Below are 25,938 nucleotides of genomic sequence, written 5' to 3'. Positions count from 1 at the left end.
GGTTCTATGCCCCAGTATAGGGGAATGCCAAGGCCAGGAAGCAGGAGTGGGTAGGCTGGGGAGCAGGGAGAGTGGGGAAGGTATAGGGGGTTTCTGGAAGGGAACCCAGGAAAGGGGATAACATTTGAAATGTAAATAAAGAAATTATATAATGATAATAATAATAATAATAATAATAATAATAATAATAATAATGATAATAAAAAGAACGGAAGCAGACATGGAAGTGACCAGTAAGAACGGAAGCAGACACTCCTTTCTCATGGGGTACTCAGTCCAGCTCTCCAGACAGGGGTTTCCTTACTCTGCTCGGCCAAGCAATGTATTTCTCTTTCTTCTTCTCTGTTCAGTGACTCTGCTTTTAAAGGCTGCTTTGTATGCTTATAAATTGCAGGAATTCCTGCACAGCACAGGCGGAGACAATGGCCAAAGCCTAATCAAGTTGATGAAAGTGTCACAAATACTTCCTCAGTGGCTCTTGGCAACTAGTGACCGGAAGACAACCAAAGAAAGTAAAAGCAGAGACATGAGCCCTTTCTCTTCTCTCCACAACATCAGAACTGATGCAAGGGAAAATAAAGTTGCAATTATATTTGTATTGCTTATGCTATGTGAATATGTTGATATGTTTTGTATGTTATGAATACAAATTTTATTTTGAAATCTTATGTGTGCATATATTAGCACATGTATACACTATACTATGCATTTTTCCAACCATATGTCTATGACTCACCAATAATTGAACCAATATATCTTTTGCACATTTATTTAGTTTATGTATGTAGTAGTGATGCTTATGTCATGGTCTATATATGAAGGTTGGAGAACAAATTATGGGAGTTGGTTCCCTTCTTCGACCATGTAGGACCTAGGGGTGGAACTCAGGCTCTTGAGCTTAGTGGCAAATGAATTATCAGACTTAGCCATCTTGCCTACACCAATAAGTGGGAAAATGCGATCATACTGAAACTCCCTTTTGGGGGCTAAAGGCACACAATAGACAGAAATCAAAAGAAGATACAAAAAACAAAATAAAACAAGTGTTTCTGCTTCTATTCTTTATTTGTTTTAAATGAGATGGCTCTGAAAGTGTAAACTGATTTTATAACACCAATATCATCAGAATTTATCGTTGAAAGATAAGTAGCAAACGAGAGCTTCCACGGTGCCCCTGTGTACTGGTGAGTGGAATTTCCTGTCGGAAGCCGTTTCTCACAGCAGTCATGGGCTCAGTTGTGCATGGAAGCTTTTGCTGACAAGCAGCCTATTGAGTTATGAGTGTGCTGTCTGGGAAATCCATAGCATCGTGTCTCCCCATCACTCAGGTAATTAAACTTTATCACTTCACTTTAGAGAGTCCCTGTACACTGAATCACTAATGCTCAGAGCTCTACCCAAGAACACACACTAATAAGTTAAGAGTGGAGTCAGGAGAGATGGCTCATTGGTAAAGTAGATGCTACAGAAGCATGGGGACCTGAGTGCAGATCCCCAGAACTCCTGCCTGTGTGAGGATTCATGACTGTAAGCCCAGTGGAGAAGACTGAACAGGCAGATCACCACACCCATCTGAGAGGCCAGAATCAATATGTTTCAGGTTCAGTGAGCGACTTTCAAATCATAAAGGGGTAAAGACACCAGACATTGGCTTCTGGCATCCACAAACTCACATGTACACACACACACACACACACACACACACACACACACACACACCAGTACTTCTACCACTAAATACTAAACTATGTTAAGCATAATAGAAACATCTTTGTCTTTAATATTTTATAAAAGTGGTACAACTGTGAGCATTTTAACGTTAGCCTTCAAAAGTTTGAGGGTATTAAGTAGAGTTCACAGTAGCATATTTATCATGAAATTGTCAAGGCTGAAAACACTAGGGTTGCTATAATACAGCAACTTTAATTGACAAGTGTGTGTTAGCCTCTAGGGGGAGCTCCATGCTCTTCTCCTCCCTGTTCCTGAAGGAAGGACAGGGCAGAGAGAGGAGAAGGGGAAGTGTTGACCTGACTGGTCAGATGTTATGACACTGTAGGGACTATGTTTGCAGGGCTGGGCCTTTTAGTGGTATTAAGAGGTCAATACAGCAACTACGGCACACAGTCTCCATTCCTTCCGTGTAGCAACCATACCTAACCATACCTAACCAGCACCCCTATCACCTCCATTCTCTCTCTCTCTGTCTCTCTCTCATACATACACACACACACACACACACACACACACACAGAGAGAGAGAGAGAGAGAGAGAGACTTTGGGTGTTTCTGGTGAACTGGCCATGATATTTAAGCACACTAGTTCTAGTTCTTTATTAGTACATGATAATATGTAAACATCATAGAATATCAACTAGTTTTGTGACTTTGTGTGCATTTCCTTACTGTCAAAATCCCACTTTCCTTGATAGATGGTTTCTAATGTGTCCCTAAGTCCAAAACTCTGTGCATCCTTATTCACAATAATTTATTGTCAATGAACTTTCTTTCCAAATGAACTTGTATTTAATAAGTCAAGTCATTTCTCCACTATGTATTGAATTAGTGTATTGTAGCTAAGGTCACAGAAAAAAACCTAAACCCTACAGCAAACATATAAGAATTCAAGAAAGATGCATTTGATTTTTCAGAATCCCCAAACCACCCAAATAGAAATCTCACCAGCGAAGTTACGTCTGCCAAATGTACTCTGGCATATTGTTCACCATGTGCCACAAGCTTCCTCAGAGCTGTGGGATTTGGTCTCAGCAAACATGGACACTGATTCTTACACCTACCAACTCATAGGGTGCTTAGACACCTTGCATAAATCATTGTCCTTCTGAGCCAGCTGCATATCTTCTTACATATATTCTATGTGGTAATTAGGCACATATTTGAAAGGCACAGCACATCCTTGCAAAAAAAGGAACAGGACTTTCAAAACACACTACACACATACACACACACACACACACACACACACACAAACATAGGATTCCTTGTCTCTGTCCTGCACCTGATGAGTTCTTATATATTACTATTTATACATTTGTATGCATGTGTGCATATGTGTGCATATGTGTAGATGTTTGTGCATGCATGTATATGCTGTGCACATGTGTATATGTGTGGATATGTATGCATATGTGTTATGTGTGGATGGTATGCATATGTGTATATGTGTGGATGTGTATACATGTGTGTATATGTGGAATGTGTGTGCCTATGTATATATGTATGGATATGTGTGCATGTATGTATATGTGCATGTGTATATGTATGGATGTGTGTGCATGAATGTATATGTGTGCATATGTGTATATGTATGGATGTGTGTGCATGCAAGTATATATGTGTGCATGTGTATACATGCATGGATGTATATGTGTGCATGTGTGTATATGTGTGGATGTGTGTTCATGTCTGTATTTGTGTGTGCTGTGTGTATATGAATATGCATATATACATGTGGAGGCCAGAGAGCATCCGTGTATACCATTGCTCAGGAGATATCTCACAGGACTTTTCACTTCCCTGAAGCAGGATCGACTGGCCAGCTAATAACCCACATGCTCCTGAGCATCTATCTTCCCACTCTGGAGATTGCAAGCACACCACACTAACTTTCCTTATATGTATTCTGGGGATCAAATTAAGGTTCTCATGATTTACAGGGCTTGCTCTTTACTGAGGAGCCTGCTCTCTGAACCTCCACTTTGTATCTTTTATGTATTTAGGATACTTGAAGAATCAACTGGTCAGATCAATTCGGGTAAAGGACAGAGAAGAGGAGAAGAATCGAGAATTCCAACTCTCCTAAGGAATTCATCTGAACAAGACTTGGAATTATGGGAGATAGAACAACAATCAAAAGAAAATCTTAAATTGTGTTTAGCACATTTACCTATATTTCCAAATTAGGAAACTGAAATGAGAGGCTTCATTAAAATGATCTAGGCTTATTTTATGTGTTATTGTGTTACTTTCCATGTGGCATAATGGAAATCCACTTCAAACCATACTAATGTTTATGGATTCTGGTTAAACTATACTTCAAATACGATTTGCAGGCCAGTTATCCATTTATAAACTCTTTAAAACATTTGTTTATTTGTTTAGTTACTTATTTGTATGTGTGTGGGCATGTGCATACCATGCTGTGCATGTGGAGGACAGAGGACAAGCCATAAGCGTCGGTTTTCTTCTTATGACATGCGGGTTCCAGGGATAGATCTTGGGTCATCCAGGTTGGATGCCAGTGCATTACCTACTGAGCTATCTCACTGTCCCCAATTGCCTACTGGTTTAATGCTGTTCTGTTGCTCCTCAGATTGCTGTGTTATATTTGCAGCACCTGGCTCACTCATGGGTTTGGACAAGCTGCTGACTAGACTGGAACTTGTTGCCCTAGGATAGCTCACTCATGTGCTCGGATGGTCAACCAAGATGGTTGCCATAGCTGTGACATTGGAGCTGACTCCTTTATCAGTCTTTCATCTGAGCTCATCAAATGATGCTGTAAGTCTCTCGAGGGGGAAAAAGTGAAACCTAGAGTAGCTCTTAAACTAGAGGATCAGAAGCCATTGCATATCACTGCCATGGCTTTCTTCCCATCACAGCACAGATTTACAAGGTGGAAAAATTAAACTCCACCTTTATACAAAAGAAGCTTCAAAGAACTTCCAAACACATAAACACAAATGAGAGGATCCAGGATGTTGGATGAGGGATGGAATGTAGACCCTTTTCTTCCAGCACAGATTGTACTTAAGGACAGACAGGCAGCTAGAGGTCATGGGCATATTGTTCAGAGTAATTATTCAGACTCAGACTAAGGAACAGAAGGTGTGGCACTGCTATGCTTGCCTACATACACACATACATGCATACATACATTCATGTATACATGCATACATACATAACACATATACATATACATGTACACATATATGTATGTATGCATGCATGTACACACACACACACACACACACACACACACACACACACATAGTGTCATGAATGGGGCTCAGCAGATCCCACCTCCCTAACAATGCTGACAGAAGTAGAGGTGAGCCTGCTTCACCAGAGCAAAGCTGTAACTTGTCAGTTTACTTGTTAGGCACATATCCTTACCCACTAGAAGAATCACGACCTTCTCAGACATGGGAATCAATTACTTTTGCACAGAGAATTGTTAGTCAACAACACAAAAGAGATTCAGACGCTACCAGTTTCAGGCATGACGAGTATATTCAAAGCAGCTGGTGTTTCATCACAGAAACCCCAAGAAGCAGTTCACTTTATCAGAGCATGAGTTTAATGAAATCAAAGCTTTGATCCCCAGAGAAAGGCCCATTAACTTCAAGGGGAGAAATCCTCCTGTACATAAGGAGAGCCTTGATCACTCCTCACCCTGCTGAGTCCTTCCTTAACCTCAAAGAAATATGGGCAATAGAATTCAATATGAAGCGTCAGTTTTTGTGAATACCATATACTCTGCTAGGTGCTGCTAGGGCTACAAAAGTATGCCTAAATGACTATCTTTCCAGAAATTATCAGATTTGTAAGAGAAAAAAAAACAGGACATTTAAAATAGCTATTGGCTGTCAGGTGTGTCCAAATTTTGGCCAGACCCATTAACTCATGGGTCCTAGTAGAACTATGAATGTGACAGGAGATATTTTGTAAAGGACAACATCACAGTCTTCTTGGACAGTCTTCTAAGAAGACTTTTGTATAAAATGACCAAAATCTGGACAGGAAGTACAGATTATGCACTATGTTCAAAGGAGAAAGATACTTTTATTAAGGGGCATAAACAATGTATAAGGGGGCTGGAGAGATGACTCTGAAGTCAAGAGCCCTGACTTACCCGGTTCCCAGTCCTCACGTGGTGGCTTACAACCACCTGTAATTCCAGTTCTAGAGGACCTGATGCCTTCTTCTCACCTCTGGAATAGGGAACACATGTGGTGCACAGACACACATGTAGACAAAGCATCCACACAGAAAACATACAAAATAAAGTAATTTGTTTACATGTGCAAAGATAGTAATATATCCTGTACACATTTAAACATGGATCAGATGTTCCAAGTTAAAAGAAGGAGGCAGCACTCTAAATTTTTAAAGGGGATTGGGTGTGGATAGAAAACAAAACTGTTGAAAAAAAATTAGTTGTGTGTGAATGTAAACATAAAGGAAAATAACTATGCCTGTGGATGCCAGCCCAGTGAGAATTTAGAACTGTGCAGGGTGATACATGCAGAGAGTCCCTGAAACTCAGAGGGTAGGGATGCAGTTTGGGGTCAACCTGAACTATGAAAACCTGTCTTAGAAGAAAAATCACAAGCAAAAGAAAAGAAGAGAGGAAGGGAAGGAGGTAGGGTCAAGAGAGGGCAGGGGACAGAAAAAGAATCTACCTTGCTTTGTGAGGTACTAGAAAACAACTATAGGCTATTGGGCAATGGAGAGAAATAAATGAAGTATTTCCAGGAGGCTTACTTGGGCCACAAAGAGTAGGATTATGTGCAAAGGAAACGTGTGGTCAGGAAGGGGACTCAGTGGTTTTCTGCTACAATAAATTACACGAGAAGAAGGTATGAGGTAAAATGGTGAACTTCAAAACTGCTAGGAGAAAACGCAGGGCACACTGGGATTTAGAAAAGGCAGGGAGTTTCTGAAAAGGATGAACAAGATTGCATTGAATTAGAAGAGGTTCTAGAGCAAGAAAATTCTAGAATAAAGAGATATCCTACAGAATAAGAGGAAAAAATTTCCAGTTATACATATAACAGGGAATTAGTATCCAAGATATATAAAGGTCTCACAAAGTTAGAAGCACACAAAATAAATATCCATCCCATCATAATAGACATTTAAATCTCCCATAATTTTATACTAATACAAAATATTTTGCAATGAGATTATAGGAGACTGAGGTAAATATAGTTAATAACATTGTAATTATCTGAATTCATTTTTATAAATCCTGAAGTCCTGTCCTAAATCCAGACATATCACTTTTATATCACAACAGAGTTCAAATTCAACATGTGCAAATTATATTAGAGAAGATTACTCACAGACTGGAAGGGAAAATTTTTCCTACAAATCAGAGAGCCCCCACAACCACACCAAGAGCTACAACAAATGAAATCTCAATAGACTGAACTTTATAAAGCCAGAATTCTTAAATCAAGCTGCACACTGGAATTTGTTAGTGAGTTTTCTCTTTTTAATTTGCTGTACTCATTTTATGCCAGGCAAAAATATGCAGAGGAAAAGATCAAGACTTACTTTTTTTAAACTCTCATTACTTTTGAGAATCTCCCGGTGACTCTAACACAGCCAGAGTTAAAAGTCAGGTTGGACAATGGGATTCACACTCCAAAATCTCAGAACCAGAAGGAGCCCTCACCAGACAGGTTTGGGATCTGTGCTTCAGCTAGAGACCCAGTGATAAAGTTGTTACGTCTCAATGAACAATACTCAGAGGGCTGTGGTATAGCCATTGGAAAACCCTCCTTTGCTGGAACAATCAATTTAGGAAGTAATCTAGTCTTTTCAGATAACACCCATGTCTAATGGACATTCTGACCTTTTCGCTGCAATAGTTCATCTGGCTGGAATTGTGAAAATTGGTTCAGAAACCATTACAAAAGAATTCTGTTCTATGGAGGAACTTATACAATGACCAATGGCTCGGGTTGTCATCCCTTTACCCCATGCACATATCATCCACTTCACTTAGAAATAACCACTGATATTATAGCTTCAAAAGTCCTTCTGACATTACTTCAAGAAACAGTAAAGAACACTGGTTAAAAAATAGATTTTGGAGCAAGGCTTCAAGGGAAACCTTAACTCATAAAAATTAGTCATGCAACATTAGCTTCTCACTGAATGGTACCATGCTCAGGTTTCTCCTTTGTCAAGTTGGGAACTATGATCACAGTACCTCCCTTCACACTGTCGTCATGTCCATGGTAAGAGAAATCGGGATGTATGATTATGAGCTAAGCACTTGGCAAAGGATCATGTGCATTATTGATAACCCCAGCTCATACTGGAATCAGGACTGGTAGGCCAGTTCCCACCCACCTCACATGTCTGAATTTTGTGTTGTCTGGAATTCCTCCCAGTTTCAGGGGTCAAACTCCTTTGCTTTGTCTTTACCATAAATAAACTCTTCTAAGGGAAAAACAAAACTCTTAAACCTTTGACCGGAAAATGCACAAATTCCATATAGCTCAAAAAAGATATTAAATGGCTTTTATGTCCATTGCTGTCACTATCAACAAATTACATCGAGACATACAAATTTCAAAGTAAAATATGGATTATGTTTCCATTGGTTATAAACCTCAATTTCTTTTAATTTAATGTTTTTCAAGGCTCTTGGGATCTTGGAGTCCTATAATCTATTTCAATAAGTTGTTGAGTTAAAATAACTGTCTCAGCAAGAAATTCTTTTTCATGTCAAAGTTTATTCAGTCATGATGAACTTTAATCCCACTTTTCTCTAAGTTTGTGTTTTGTGCCCATTTAGAAAAATGGCAAAGTGGCAGCTACTATGATATAACCCCAATTGCAGAAAGAGCGTAAAACTTAAAATCTGTACGGGAACCTTGAGATTTGTTTCCCATTGCACTAAATGTCATATGAAAGGGAAGCTTTTAAAGAATACCAAACAAAGCATTCTGAGGGGAATTCTAACCACAGAATTGACCCCATTATAGATTATGTGTTCATAGTCCTAACATCAACTATGTAAATTCTGTCTCTATGGGAATATTCATATAATAATAATGCATACACAGGAGATAATTATGAAAATAATGAAACAAACAAACAAACAAAACCACCAGAAACCACTATTTTGAAGGTGAATGCAAAGCCAATCCAGCATGTATAAAAAGAGAGTCAAATCATAAAAATTGCTTACTTAGGATTTTTCAATAATATTTAGTAATCTATTTTGTCTTTAAGGAAGAGCTTATCACCTAAAACCATTTGGTCTTTTTACCAGACAGAGAAATATTATTGTCAAAGTATTTCAAAATCTTCACTGTAAAGGCATTTAAAACCAGGGAAATTCACAGGAATCTACTCTGAAAGTTCATTTGAGAGATTCATATTCCTCAGCACTACTTCATATTGAAAGTCAACTGTAGTTATGATACACTAGAAATAATTAACACTAAAATCCTTCTCTAGCCTGTGAAGAATTTAGGTCATTCCGTGGATAGGATAATGTCTATGTTAATTCTCCAAATCCCACAGGATTCAGGTCAGAGACCCACGCACTGCAGGAAGAGAGAATATAATTTTAGATAACATTTGAAGGAAATCTTGCAAAATGATTAAGAATCTGTATCAGCATCTTCCTTGTTGGAATGTTCACCAAGGGCAAATATTTATAGTAGATAGCTACCTACCTGCGCGTTATGTTCTATAGTTAGCATGCACGTGCTAGTTTGCTCAGCATCAAGCTGTCTCATTATGCCAACTACTCTCTAAGGATCTGCTAAGTCTGTCTTTAAATGTATCTAAAGTCTCACCACTTTGCTCCATTACACTGTCGATACACTGTCAATAGGACTGTCACACAGTCCTAACCCACAGAGCACATAGCACAATCATTTAAAAGTGCAATGGTGGTGGTGGTGGTGGGGGGGTGTCAAGTGGTCAGAGAGATGACTGAACAGTTACAAATGCTTGCCACTTTTACAGAAGACAAGGATTCAGCTCCCAGCATCCACATAACAGCTCACCAGCTCACAACCACCTTTAAATTTAAGCATTATTGATGCCCTATTTTTGCCGTCAAGGGTACTAGGCATACTCATGGTGCACACATATACATTCAGGCAAAAAGACACACACACATACAGACAAACACACATATAATGCATATTTATTATATTTATGTGTATATATATATTTAATTAATAAAACCTACAGATAGGATTATGTCTCTTTCTTATCTAAAGCCATTCAACGTCTCTCTCAAGGTCTGAGAAAGGGAAACCATTGCTAAGATCCTAAGTGGGCAGGTGCAAACTACAACCCTGGTGCAATGCGCTCTAATGGGATATAGAGAAGATTTGTTAAGTGGGGCAGGCACTGTTATCTGCCTACTCTGTGTCAACCTGGCATGTGTCCCTTCAATGGCATAACACCAGATTTGTCAGGACTGGCAATTTTCCCAGCTTTTCTTAAAGTCTTATAGTGAAGGTTCTCAGCTTGATTGTAGCACCTGTGACATACAAGAGGCTGTCTCTAATTGAGGAACTCCTTTTAAGCTTCCTGTTAGCTGTCAAAGACAAATTTCTTATCTATCCTATAAAGTTAGATTCCCTACTACTGTTTGCCATAGGATCCTTCCTGTCCTTTCTAACACTGATTACAATTTATAATTAATTATGTCTCTGTAGTTATGTTGGTGTCTCTGGGCTCCTCTGCAAGTTCTATAATCACCATTTCTGCCTTATTTATAATTGATTCTTGTCACATCTCACAGAGTTGGCACTACATAAATACTTGTGGTGGATAAGGAAGGATAAAATAATTTACTTTATAAGAACTAAACATTGTACGTTATATAATAAGTCCATTACATCAGTGAGCATTTGTGACACACTTAGCTTGTTAAAGGCATTAATGTTGATGATGTAAGAGTAATTAATGGTAACTGTGACATGGGTCATACCCTTAAGAATGACAAAGACAAAGGGACATGCATGGGCACACACAAACATTATGGGTATCAAAAGCATGACACAGACACAGATGTCATGATTGTTCAAAGCAGAAAGATCCTTATTGTTGAGTACTGGGAACATGCTGTGACCAATGTCTAAGCTAACAACACTCAGTCCCATTTGGATGAAGTAGGTAAGAAGATGAACAGTGGTGAAGAGCAACATCTCAGACAGGATACACAGAAGGTGCTTCCAGAAGCTCAGGTTGCATTAAGGAACATGAAACAGCTTAGTACATATAAGATGTGCAAACAACATCCCTGTGAGCTCACTTCCTTTAGCTCCATCGTCAAGAAAGTTCAGTTTGGTCTTGGACTAATAATAACTGCTTTGGGAGGCAAGATGGCTCAGTGGATTATGGCACTGGCTGTCAAGGCTAATGATCCTTGTTTGATCTCTAAACATTTTGTACTATGTGGGTAGTACAAAAAGATAATGGTACCCACATGCTGTCCTCCAATCTACACATGCATGATGTGGCAAATTCACACATGCACGTACACACACACACACACACACACACACACACACACGACACCACACTACATGTAAATTAAAAGAAAAAATTTAAAGGAGTAGTTATTTTCTGATGTGAGCAACTTACAAATGCTCTCTCTGGAGATGGAAGAAAGAGAAGTCATAGGATGTGGTGTCCTAAACAAACTCTATCAACATTCACAGGGGTGCATATTAAAATCATTATAAAATTACATATTCATAACTCTTATAATCTTGAAAGATAAAAAGAGAAGACACTTATTGAAAAGGTATAGACATAGTTTAGTGCTCAGCAAAAATTTGGGAAAGAGAACATATGAATTACAGAATTTATAAAATGAGAAGGAATTTCTCTCTGAAAGCTTGTGTTCTTGTAGTTCTTCCCCACTTTAAATGACGTTGACCCCACTATAGTTTAAATACCATTCCCAGAGGCAAAGTTCAGAAAATGTTGGAGTTAAAAAACTAACTTTAGTTACCTCTGAAAATCCAGTAACACAAGGAAACATGCCAAATGTATGAGTGCATAAGTTTTCAGATTTTCAGAGTTCCACTAAATTGACTATTTCACATGCTTATGTTAATTTAAGAAATATAAAATTTTGTTTCTCCAGATGGAGCATTCAGTTACTACAGTAACAGGAGAGTGTGTGTGTGTGTGTGTTTGTGTGTGTATGTGTGTGTGTGTATGTGTGTGTGTGTGTGTGTGTGTGTGTTTGTGTTTAGAATAACAGAGGTGTGCACCTAGTAGGCATTTGGGGACCTGAGAATTTCTTTGCTTCCTGGTTCATTTCATGAAATTTGCTCCTAATGGACCTCATCCCATACCTGCCTGACACTGCCACTCAATGCTTTTACCAAAAGCCCCAAATGATGGGGACACCAATCTCCAAAACTACGAGGCAAAGGTTTTACTTCATAATTTAATAACCTCAAGTGTTTTGCTATAGTAAAATAAAGCTGACTAATAGACTATAATACATATTTAATATAGATATTTTCTCATTTGTATTTCAAAATGTCCTCACAGTTCATAGATTTCTTACTCTTTGAATTGTTTTGCTCTCAGGACCTCTGAGAGTTGTGTATTATTTTATTACACATTTTTAGACATGGAAGTAAACTCAAAGGATGGGAGGAACCGTTTGCTTTAAAAGAAACAAAAGAATGTGTGTGCCCAAGAGAAACAGAAGAATGATTTCAAAGACTTCCGTGAGTCTTCCATACTTCCATGAGCAGCACACAGACACCTCTCATAGCACATGGAGGAGTGATTGAGGTGTGCATCACATATGGTGTCATCCAAGACTATACATTACATTCCTTCCTAAGGTTTTCAGATATTATCTCATTTGTCTTCCAGCATCCCTGAAAGATAAATATGAGCAGGTGGGCTCATCTGTGTTCCCTGAGATGAATTATGGGAGGCACGGAAGGGTGAAGCTGAGATGAGTTGCTGAGCTCGTACAGCCATCAGACTAGAATTGAAGTCTCTGCTTTCATCCTTGGGCTCCTTCTAATGATCTGGGTAACATAATGTGTGAGTGAAGGTGGGGGATGGTCAAGAGGAAGCAGCTATGTCTATCACTTGGTTTCCAGATCTCTAACATCTTTCTCTGGTACTTCTGCCCATCAGACTGTGGGATAACAGGGAACTGAACCTTAAATTCGACCAAATAGTCTAAACAGAAAGGCAAACAAATAGGTCAGTTATTTGGCAAGCTTCCTTGGGTATCTGAAGTGGACTTAAAGTCATAGTAGCTTTCCAAGTCCCTTTATGTAACTTTAAAAGACAGAAAAGAAGACACAGAAGAAATCTCTAGTTTTATATTTTACCCTAAACTATCATCCTAATGTGAGGTCAACCCACCCGTTATCTAACATGCTAAATACCATGGTTCTAAGAGAACATCAAATGCAGCTGGAGAGTCTAGTGTCTTGTTTGTTTCCTCTCATGCAGTGTTTTCTTGATCTACCTTGTATTCAACCAGGATGAGAAAAAGAAAACTGAAAAGAGGATGGATGGCAGAGAAGGGTGGTAACCTCAGCACCACAGATGGCTCTCCAATGATGCATCAGATGGGAAGGTGGGGGTATAGGAAGAAAGCTGCATGGGACCTGCCTTGTCTTAACCTCATAGCAGTGGAATCTGGGCAGGGGAAGCATTCCTACAGCAAGAACCTCCAAGTGCCGTCTCAGGACCTACTTCAGATGATTGCAGAAAGGATGCTCCAACCCCCTGAGCTTTCTGTCTATCAAGCCTGTATATGTTTATAGGACTGACATTCATGCCACTAACAAACAAGAGAGAGGAACAATAATCCCCAGAAACCAACATTCCCAGTAACGTAAAAGATGACTGGCCTGGCTCATCACCTTTGCTTACTTCCTACCTCTCCATAGAAGAAGAAGAAGAAGAAGAAGAAGAAGAAGAAGAAGAAGAAGAAGAAGAAGAAGAAGAAGAAGAAGAAGAAGAAGAAGAAGAAGAAGAAGNGAAGAAGAAGAAGAAGAAGAAGAAGAAGCAGCAGCAAGTCCAAAGGCCAGCCAACAAATCCTCCCCTGAAGAGGAAGATGTAGATAAGGAAGCTAAGTCACAGCTTCCTCAGAAATCAAAGATCTCAAGTCTCAAGACTGGCCTGGAGTGTTAAAATTTCTGTATGAGAAATGATACTGGAGTTTTCAACTGGACAGAATGTGAGTTGTGAAAAATGACTTGAAAATTGTCTAATCTGCCTAGGATGTTGCTAAGGGATCTGTTACCCAGCTGGGAAGAGTTTTTGACATAACACAACAGGGGAGCAAGAACTAGTGGAAACTGAAAACCATTTCATGTTGGCTCCCACTGAGCCTAGCATTCTCACTCTACTAGATAGACATGTACGTGAAAATCAACAGAGACCCCAGGGAAGGAAGGACAGGGAAGCGGGAAAGGTAGAGGATTATTCGTGCTTCGCCACAGAGATGATTTCCTGCAGTGAAAATGGTCCATCAGCACTAGCCACAAGAAGCACAAAGAAAACTAAGACTATGCCTTCCTTGTGGTGGCACCTGCCGTTTTCAGGTTCCTACCCTCACACTTGGACGTGGGCAGTATACACTGACTAATCTAGAGAGGGTCACACTTGACACGGCAAGAACATTTATTTCAAGCACAAGCTGCAGCAATTGAATGCATTGTGTATCCACAACATTACTCATTTCACACAGCCGCTGATTATAATGCATGCTCCCTACAAAAGCAGCCAAAATTCAGCAAGGCAGAAAACCACAAAATACCATTTCTGATCACATATCATGAGTTTAAAATAAAATTACAATTTTCAGTGGCTTAATGTGGGCCAAAATAATCAATCATTTTTCCTCACTCAGGATAACCTCCATTTGACCTTATGATCATCTTGGTCATATAAACTAAACCTACAATGACCTTAACCTGACAATAATTTTTCAAAGTGTTTTCCTACCACCATAAAAATAATAGCTGTAAAGCTGCCATAAAATATTAAATGAGAATATTACCAGATGCAACTACCTCTGATTTAAAACTCCCATGATTAAGTTTCAATACATGGACATCTATAGTAGTAAGTCACATAATTGAGAATAAGAAAGAAAGCAAAAATTAATTATATATTTGACTGTTAGTGTATGTAAAATAACGCCACCCAGTAATCTCTGTGCAGTTTAACATTCTTCTTAATACTATGAAAATCAGAGAATCTAGTGTGTTCAGATAAATCCAACAGACCCTTTAAAGCATCCTAGAAGAATACATCTCGCAGAGGATATATCAAATCCCAGAATTCTAAAGACAACTAGGATAGTTACAAGGACAGGAGAATCCTATAGGTATAGCAAAACTAGATGGCACATAATAGGCCAATATATTTGCAAGTCCCACTGTTCTATCTCTCAAATGGTTAAACTGTAAAAGATTAAAGGAAGGAATGTTTCACTAAGGAGAGGAGGGTCAAGAGGTGCAGGAAGCATTTACAAAGCAATGAACTACAGCCTAGGGGTCAATTTACCCTATCACTGGGGAGAAGGTGTAAGGGAAAGAACAAAGTTAACAAAAGATGTGTTGAGAGAGTAAGCCAGGAATAAGGAGATCAGCCCAACAGGAACTGTGGCAGAAGAAGGAAGAGGCATGATTCCTAGGGAGGGACGCTAAGGGAGGGTCGGGTAAGCAACAGCTAAGTTCTGCTCATATCCCCTCTCTCATCTCTGGTCAGGGCTCACACTGCCAAGAGACAATGTAATATTGACAGCAAAAGTCTTGGGTGCAGAAATCAGAGAGTCCAGAACAGGGCACAGAAATGTGGAGAGAATGGTTTGGGGAGTGGAAGGGAGATGACCCTGGCTTGCTTATTAAAACTAAGAATTCAGAAAATAACATTTCTTGATTGATTGAGGTAATAAAAAAACTCTGATTTTACAGTGAAACCTAGCACAATACTGACTGTAGAACAAGATGTTGAAGAGCTTAGTATTATGCTTTGATCAAGCCATCTGGCATCCTAAAATTAAGAGTCCATGTCACTAACAGTAAATTAAAGAAGTGACAGTAGAAAAATCTTTATTCTTCCCCAGTCACAGGTGAAAACTTTGGTACAATGAGAACACTCTTTTGTGCAGCTCTGATATCTTCTCCAGCCATGCTTACTTTTACAGGATGAATTTGCCACTCAATGAGTACTTAATGGAAGCACTTAACCAACAAAAGATTCTACACATCTTTAATGATTCAGAAAACATTGAGGAGAAAATACAGAGAGCTTGAAAACGTCATGTTTAATTCACAAAACAACAGATGAAATATTCAAAGGAGACAGATGACTAGAGCTACGTGGGGTTAGGAAAATGAATGTGAATCGTGGGAAGGACATTATTGAGGCTTGAAGGGATTCGCCCTAAAGAACTGTTTCACCAGGGCTGTGATAAAGCGGGCTGCAGGTAGAAGATGGACTATCCAAAGCTTTTTAATCAAAGTCCAAGAGATTTTTCTTGATCTCCAATCCTTGTCTATAAACACACCTTTTCTCAATGATTCTTGACACTTGTAATATGGATGGATTCTTTAGAATTGATATACATGGGTCAGGAGATAGTCAACTTCTTGTTCTCCATTTTTTTTATGATGATTTAGGAGAGGGAGTGTACTTTCAATAGATGGAAAATTGTGAGCCCTCCCCCATGCCCTGTCTCTTTCATGGGAAACGAGAAAGGCCTGGTCCTTCTTTTGATTTACTGAATCCAAATGACAAAGAAACGATGACCTAAGCATCCTCCAGGAATTTACCAAGAGGCCAGGAGTTGCACCTTTACCTGACAGAAAGAAACACAGACGACTCTCCTGGAGTCCCGTGAACATCCCACGCACCCGGCGGCATAACTGCAGGAGTTCATAAAATGAGGTGGGTTTTCTGAGGATATGTTCTGTGTGAAAGGACACGAAAATGCATACGAAGGAAAACAATTCCCTCTAGTGTCTGAAGATTAGCTGTTAATCATCTATTTATAAATATATAACTTAATATATGTTAATTTTATGTGCTTGGGTATTTTGACTGCATCTATGTCAGAGAATATATGGGTACAGTGACCTCAGCAGCCAGAAGTGGGTATCATATCATATTCCCTGGGACTGGCATTACCAATGATTCTGAGCCACCAAGTGTCAGGAATTGATCTTGGGTCCTTCAGATGAGCAACCAAAACTCTTCACCGCTGAGTCATGACTCCAGGCCCTGGTCCTTGACTTTACATATAAGGCATCAAGCAAATACAAGATTTTAAAAGATACTTTATAAAGATAAAATCTTGTACTTTCTGTTCCCAGTCTCATGATTGTCCTGCTTAGCTTCCTGGGTACTGGGTTGTGTGTGATAACCACCATCATTTGCCAAAATTTAAATATTAACTGACACAATGCATTGGACATTTTTATAAATAGCAAGGTCTAGTAATTGGATCAGCACAATTTCATAAATGTTATGACAGAGTCAGCAATGTTCAGCTGTAAAAGACACTATAGGATCATACTTAGAAACAACCTATATAGGACTAGAGAACTGGCTCCATAGGTAAGAATGTATCTTGCGAGTTCATGATGGTTGCGGCTGGTTCTGCTGCTGTGTCAGGGACTGGGACCCCAGTGGCAGGGCCCACGGGCCAAGAGACCTCTTTGCAGAGGGGCTCCTATAGTTCCTGTGACCCGCTGTGCAGCAGTTTGACTCACACGCACCATGTAGAGCTCCGGGAACAAATTGACAACCTAGCTACAGAACTGTGCAGGGTCAGTGAGGATCAGAAGGTGGCCCTGGATCTGGGCCCCGGTGTTAAGGAGCTGCTTAATGCAAGGTGACCAGTTGTCTTGGTCAACAATACTTTACAGAATTCACAAGAACAACTAAGGCTGTTAAACCATAGTGTGGCGAAAGAAAGAGCTTGCAGAAGAACCATGCTAGATTCATTTTACCCTCCTGGTTCTCCAAGCAAGTTAGCACAGGCCTCTGACCTGAGTATACAAGTACTATTCTCTAACAGCTTTGTCTGGTAGACATGAGAAGATTCCAGGAAAGTCTCTGTAGACCTTTGATTTGTTTGCACTATATGCCCATTCATGTAGCAGCCTCAAGAAACATGCATACAGCAGGATGATTTCCTAAAGAGCCTCCATTACAGCGTATCCTTCCAAGAATGAGCCTCTACCTTTTGGGTTTTGTTTCTTGAGACAAGGTCTCAATATGTAGCCCAGGCTGGCCTCAAAAATGTCTTCTTGCCTTAGCCTCCTGAATGCTGGGATTATAATAGGCATGTGTTAGGGTGTCTGACTCAAGCCTCTATACATTTAACCCCAGAGAATGTTAAGTAGATTAGGCATCCTATGGTAGAAAATTGAGAACACACCAGAGATTTAGTGAGAAAGTATATTCCTACTCCTCCCTCTCTACTTCACCACAGTTCCTCTCAGAAGGTAATAACCTTCCTAGAATCATCTTACATACAAATTTTTAATGTTTAGGTTAACTTCTATTAACAAGTATCACAACTGTTGCCTTCATTACTGTCCAAGGAGAACATGACAGATAACATGAGAATCCAAGGTCAAGTGCAGCTAAGAGTCCCTATGCTTTTGTGATTTGCTGTTGTTGTTTAGGCTACATATTTCAAGGGCTAGCGGGATGGCTCAATGGTTAAGTGCACTGGTGACTCACAGTAGTCTTTAACTCCAGTTCAAGGGGGGTTCCAATGCCTTCGTCTGGCCTTTTTGGACATAGCATGAACGCGCGCACGAACACACACACACACACACACACACACACTCAATTCAGACATACATGCAGGCCTAACATCCATTCTCATAAAATTAAGTATTAAAAGTTACATATTTAAGTGGCATCCTTTCCAGGCTAGTTAACCAGTGTTAACCACACTGTTACTCTTATTACTTGGGCCTAGGAAAAGTTTCTTTTACCTGTAACTTTACTGACTTTGTTTACATTTAAGGACTTAGATATTGTCAAGGTAAATAATTTATCTTCTTGACCAACCTGGCTTGACTATGTTAATAGAAAGTATTGCTCAGATTATTAAATAAATATTTGTATTGGTTATCTTTTCTTCAAAAACGAATGTCTATTGCTCTTATAGAGTCCAAGTTCAGTTCCCACTTCATGCCATTTACAACTACCAGTAACTCCAGTTCCAGGGGAGCCGAAGCTTTCCCAGGGGCTGCACTCAGACAAAAGCACACACACAAAACTGAAAATAAAAATAAAAATCTTAGAAGGAAACAAACATGCACTTAGGTTGAAGGATGGATTTGGGAAGGACCTCCTTACATATTTACCTCTTATGCTGGTTATATTGTTGCAATTGTTACATGGTAACATTATATCAGTTTGATACACTTTAAGGTCATCATGGAAGAGGGGACCTCAACTAATAAAATGCCTATATCATATTGGCCTCTGGGCAAGCCACCGAGACAGTTTTTGATTAGTGATTGATGTGGGAACTCGCATCTCACTGTGGTGGTACCACCCCTGGAGAAGGGGTCCTTGGGGATGAATGCAAACAGGCTGAGAAAGCATGAGAGAAGCAGGCCTGTAAGCAGCATCCCCTCCTGGTCTTTGCTTTAGTCCCTGCCTTGATTTCTTGCTCTGACTTCCTTCCTGATGGTCTATTAGCTGTAAACTGAAATAAGCTCTTTCCTCCTCAAGCTGCCTTAGGTCATGATGTTTATGACAACAACAACAAGTAAGAAACACACCTTGCAGTGGTTGTTGCCCTCAATCCTTGCAGTTTTCCTGTACCATGGGAGGCTGTCATTCAAAGCGAGGTTCTCTGGATAGCATTGATAAACTACTACCTAGGATCCCCAACACAACCTCAAAGGAGCACAGGGGTGTAGATGGAGGGAAAGAGAAATACATTTTAAAAGAAACTTTATGATTATAACAATTATCAGAAAGTTTGGAATGCTTGTACTTTTAGGGAAAATGCTGATTGAATAACTGACAATCTCCCTTAAGCTTTCCTCTAGAGTCCCTGTAAGAAAAGGCTCTTTGTACAAGTCTTTACCAAATCCTCTAGTCTTCACATCCACAAATACTGTCCATTTTTTTGATGATCAATATTTGGAATGTTTCTAATATTTTGTCTATTGTTCATTTTGGATTCTATATTTAGATATAGGAGAGAGAGAGAGAGAGAGAGAGAGAGAGAGAGAGAGAATGTGTATTGTACACACATATGCATGCACACATCTGTGATTAAAGTTCTTATTTGACCTCAGAAAAGAACATAGAGAATAGAAGAATGATCTTTCTTCGAAGGCGCAGTGCTTTGGAAATGCCCTTAATTTTCTAATCCAGCTTTTACCTACTAGATGTTATCAGATGTTAGAAAAGAATAAAGAGAATTACATGTGTAGAATCCTTGAGGTGTCAGGAACTCGGCCTAAGGGAGAACACTGGAGCCTTAGTGATGTTGAATTTGCCTAAGGTCACAGAATCAGAATTCTGGAGCCGAGACTCAAAGATACATTTGTTTGATGTGAGGCACTGCATTAATACCATCCTTTATTCCCCCAAAATAAGACACAAGTAAACAGTCAGAATGAATCCTTTTAGAGGTGCTGGGTTCAAAGCTTAGAATGTGCTCTATTTTTATGGCCCTGCCACTAGGGTACCTTGAAATACCTAACCCTGTTAGGATAGTGTATAAAGCTTGTGAATCTGGGGATAATCTATTTTCTGAGATAGAAGGATTATAATTTCTCTCATGAATTTAATTTTTGTCTAATGACACTAAACTACTGAAAACAAGGGTTGGAAATATTACTGGTCAGGTTCTGTAAGTGAAAAAATAAAAGGCCTACTAAGTGTTATACTCTCCTCTCTGTATTAAGCTATTCAGAAATACAAAAGCTCACTATTGGTTGAAATGATTTCTACATGATCTCTCTAGCTAGTAAATTCTCTGTGATTAAACAACAGAAATTGTGGAAAACTCAGACAACTTTCTAAATCAAAAGTCAGTGTCTTCATTACTATAATGAAAACAAGTTATTACTTTCTTATACCTGTTTCGTAACTCAAAGCATTAAATAAAGTTATAACAAAGGATTTGATGCCAGTTAATGACTCCTTTCTAATGATTTTCAATTTTTGAATTAAAATCTATCATTTTCATATTTTACAATAGGTGGATGCTTTAAGGATCACAACACACAGGAAATACACATGACTTTGTTTACTATCTAAAAAATAAAGTATAAACAAATACATATGATTTTTACAATGTGCCTACAATGCTCTCAAAACCAAGTAATAATTTTTGATTTCTATCATTTAGTGTGCATATCTTGCTCGTGGTACTCTTAGTCAAATAGTCATGAAATATTAACAAGAATGCCTTTCCCTCTTGGATGTGTGTAACAACTGAAATCTACAGAGAATGTCGCCATTTACCAAGAGAAGCAATTGAGCAAACTGTTTGTTCTTTCAAAAGACATATAATAGGAATCACATAGAAGCTACTGAGCAAGAAAATGAACAAGAAAAATATTTCAAAGGTATGCCATTCAGCTAGGACTGTGCACAAGAAATGGAATTCCCTAGCTACTCAGTAGGAATTGCTGAGATGTATTTTTGTACAAACAATATAGAAATAGAGAAAACAATGGCCCAAGGAAGAGACAAGAGAAGTTGCCTCAAAGGGACCCTGAGGTAGGCTTTATAAGTGAAGGGGGTACATGTAGAAAGAGGCATGTATGCTGGATGAGCTCTTGGACATTTCTCCAAAAGTAATGGAGAGAGAGAGAGAGAGAGAGAGAGAGAGAGAGAGAGAGAGAGAGAGAGAGAGAGAAGCTGGAAGGAAACATAGAAGGAGAAGAGAGAGGAATGACAAAGGATGGGGAAGAGAAGAAGGAAGGAATAAGTGGAGAAGGAAAAGTTAAAGAGTAAAAACCAAAGGAAGTAAAGGAAGGAAACCTGGAATCCCAACACATCTCAATGAAAGCTTTCCTTGACAGTATTCTCAAGAGGGCAAAAACCAAACTTCAGTTCAGGATCAGATAGATTTCCTCTAGTCTGTTATGTCCCATGTCTAAGAAATTTAAGACACAGCTCTGCGATACACCTGTGGTAGCAATGCACACAGCAGGAGCTTAAACAATGCTAGCATTTAGGAGGTGAAAGGGTTAAGATTTTGCAGACACCTGATCAGTATTCAAACCCATTTGTTAATCCTCGGTGTCTATCTTTATAATAGTTCCCAGCTCTGGATCATGTACTGCAGTTTGCTTTGAATCCCTGCCCTCACTGAAAGGCACAGTGCACTATGTCTGAGCTCCAATGCAGCATGTGTAGAGCTCTAAAAACCTTCCTCTATAGCAAAGTGCACTAACAATAAAAAGTAGCTCAAACTCGGTGAGCCTCCAAACCATGAGATCTATATTCTTACGCACTGAAAAGAACAAAGGTAGAGCTACGACAGGCAGAAAATAGGACTGGACACTGGTTCTGCACTGGGGAACACAGGAGAAACACGGGCAGGCCTCCCTCACTAAGTCTTCAACGACATTTCCAATGTGGCTCTGGCCCTCTGCTAGGAATGTGTGCCTCACAAGGAGACAGTTTTCAAGAGCAGAGAGTAAAGCTGATGAGAAATGGTGTTTAGTTCTCCCTCTCCAGGGAGAAGCAGTGAGTGCAGTCTCAGGCTGCAAGTAACAACCCTGGAGTGTTTATTGCCTCTTCCCATTTGATGGCACTAGAGAGCATCACACAATTGCTCACTTAGGTTTTTACATTCTGAAACAAAAGCTTAGCTTCTGCACCCACCTACCAAATCTACAAAGGCAGGCATTCGCACATGTAAGGGCATCTGGACATGAAATAGAGCCAGTTTTCAACTGACTCATCTCTTTTCTTTGCTAGAACAGGGCTCTGTCCCAAATAGTTGCTGACTCTAACTACTACTGTTTTGAAAGGCTGACTCTGTGTGCTACAATCTAGTGGAAATAGTCTGACTGAAGAGCAGAGGCCCAGATGGGTCATAACTTGCATAGCTAACAGGGCAGTGCCTTTTCATAGAGCTGAAGGTGAGAAGACGAATGGGGTTAGCAACTTTTGACCTTCTAAGGCTCTGAAGCCCTGCGACAGTAAATCTAGAATCCTTAGAGAAATATTTTTGTAAAACGATTAGGGATGTTCCCACTGAGGTTCAAAATATATGATAAAACACTCCCATGGAAAATATGACAGATGTATGTAGAATGAATTTGATTTAGCACGTTACTCACTGACATGTTATGATTTAAGTGTTAAATGATAACTCTGGAGCTGAGCAGCTATTCAAACCTTAACTTTTAGTTAAGACCTCGTGACACTTAGATGAATGCTTTCTCTGTCTGTGCCTCAGGCTCCTTATTTAGACAATGAGGATCATCCAACGGTGTCTCTCTCCTGTTGACATATTCTAGAGGCTAAGTGAGCAAATATGCGATACAGAATACCAGATGGCTTGTTATCCCATCATGCCTGTTTGTTAGTTGGCATGATAGAGCATAGTATGTGAAAAATGAAATGTCATGGTGGTCGGTATGGGGAAGATTGCATTCTTAAAATATAAATAACTTAGCATGGTGACACGTGACTGTAGTTCCAGTTACTATATACTTGTGAGGCTGAAATTGAAGGGAGGTTCACTTAAACTCGAGTTTGAGACTAGACTGGGAAAGATAGTGAGGATTGAAATAATTAATAATAATAATAATAATAATAATAATAATAATAATAATAATAATTCAAAGAAGAAAGGAGGCAGAGAAGAAGGAGAAACCTTCTCTGATTATTATTAAAACACTTTCCCATTGTTCATTACAGGATTAAGTACAACTAAAGATAAAAGATTGAACTAATGAGATGGCTCAGAGGGTAGAGACACCTTCTGCCAAGGTTGATGCCCTTTGTTTAACCTGGAACTCATATAATGGAAGGAGAAAACCAGATCTCAAAGTTGTCCTCTGATCTCTATATGTGCCCTGAGAACCTGCCCTGCCCTACTTAATAAAATCATGTAACAATTGTTTTAATTTATAGAAGATGAAGGCCTGCAGTAACAGCAACTTGTTCTTACTGAAGAGCGACTGCTTTGCAATGATGATCTTACTTTGTCTTTGCAAACTTATTCTAGTTCTCCCTCATTATACTCACTTGTCAATGGAAATCCAGACACACTAAGTGACTGGGCCACTCCTCACAAAATCAAAGATTGGAGCCCAGATATTAATCCAATACACAAGCCTAGCAATAATGTCAGAGTGCTTTTAAAAGAAACAGTGTGCTGTCATGTTCACTTATGTAAACAAGCTGGATTTGTCATCAGCAGAAGTAAATACTTTTGAAGACATAAAATAATGATGTTGATTTGTAATAAAAGGGGGAGCTTTCTAGACTGCAGTGTTGCTGAGCTGATTCAAGCAAATGGCATACATGCCACTGCCAAGTGACATTTTTGGCCCAGTCTTCCTTCTATTCTTCTATCTGTTTTTATGTTTACTTTGTAGCCTTGGTTTTATCTAACTAGTCAGAGAAATTTGTGTTTATCAGCGTAACTAGTAAGAGATAACTAGACAGCATGGTCTCCTTCACACCTGAAGAAGCCACAGTGATACTTGAAGCAGAAACTTCTAGATTGTTTGGAAAGTCAGTTATTTCAAATGATGTTTTGCTGGGGCACACAAGTGAAAGGATGTTTTGCTAAAGCAGACACATGAAAGGAGCTGTGATGAAGGAGTGCAAATAGAACCCCACAGACAGTGGGGGAGTATTGGGTGTTGGTTTCCTTTGCTCCTCCTCTGTTCGTTAAAGACACATATGCATTGGTACGCCCTTCCTAGTGTTGTTGAGCGCCACTTGTGTTCATGCTGCCATTGAGAGAAACTTGCCAAAGAACTGCTTGTGAAGTTCCTGTGACTTGACTTCTTGCTGCTGCAGTGGCCTCAAGTTGGTTGGCAAGCCTTGTGGTTTCTTCAGAATTGGTCTACAGCTGTCGGTTTGTATTTGGTGTTTGCTACAGGACTGAACTCCTGACAAAGAAGATTGAGCTAGTCCCCAAAGAACTCTTTCTAAACAGGTCAACATTTCCCATATCCTGATAACTTGTCTCTTGAATGAGCTAGGTCCAAAGTGGGCATATTATTATATTTTATTTGGAAAAGCAATCCAAAAAAGGAATTGAAACATAATTAATGTTGCATATGAAAGCCTGCAAATTAAAGTTTACAAAGTAAAATTTGGGTAAGTGGTCTAAAACCTTTCCCAAGAGATTCCAGCTCTCTCCTCTGGAATACTACTTTGTACTACTCCAAGATTTATGTGAACTCAGTTAGGTTGCTTCATGGCCTGAAACACATGACCAGATGTAATCAGTTCAGACTAAGGTACTGATATCTTTCCATGTGCTCACTGACATACATCCTTCCACTTCTGACTGATATTCAGCCTTGGTGGTCTTACCACTCCCTTTAATTTTCAGCCACTCCTTAACTAAGGCTTTTGCAAGAGGTCAGTGACAGCAAATCACTAAATGCAGTGTTATTCACCTCCCTGACCTCTGCAGATCTGGCGTCTATCCCATTCTCTCCATCTTAGAACTTTTATAATCTGAGTTTCACCTCTGCCATCTTCTGCCTTGCCCCTTCTTTTTTCTCATCATGCTTCCTCATTTGTAACGGAGCCCAACCACCGCTAATTCCCAATGTGCCATTGTGTTTCAAGGCTCTAATTTTACCATGGACTAGTTCCTCATCCTATTATTCTTGTTTTTGAAAAATCTTTCCTTTTTCAAGGTCACTTCTGTAAGCTACCTCCCTTATCTTTATTTCAAACCAACTGTTACTTTCTTAATCCAAAATCATTCCACTTTGCTGTGTTTCATACATCCTAGTTCAAAGAGGGCAGGACAGACACACCGGGCATAGTCCTGGCTAATGAGACTCAAGGAGGCCATAGAGGTATGCTTCCTAGCAGAGAGAGGCCAGATGAAACCTTTCTTTGTGTTCTGGGTTAGATAATGAAATACAAAACCCTAGAAAAATAAAACATCTCTTGTAGTCATACACTTGTGTGTGCATGTGTATGTGTATCTCACACACACACACACA

At 39.4% G+C, this 25,938-nt stretch overlaps 1 protein-coding gene and 1 pseudogene across 4 annotated transcripts in view; one reads left to right on the top strand and one right to left on the bottom strand.

The window, feature by feature from the left end:
• Positions 1-25,938, bottom strand: part of Inpp4b (inositol polyphosphate-4-phosphatase type II B) — a 751,408-nt gene that overhangs the window by 299,692 nt on the left and 425,778 nt on the right. The gene's annotated exons all lie outside the window — the stretch shown is intronic.
• On the top strand, positions 17,374-17,823 carry LOC110337752 (annotated as a pseudogene).

Source organism: Mus pahari, chromosome 20 (genome assembly GCF_900095145.1).
Source record: "Mus pahari chromosome 20, PAHARI_EIJ_v1.1, whole genome shotgun sequence".
Lineage (NCBI taxonomy): Eukaryota > Metazoa > Chordata > Mammalia > Rodentia > Muridae > Mus > Mus pahari.
This window is presented reverse-complemented; position numbering and strand designations above follow the sequence as displayed.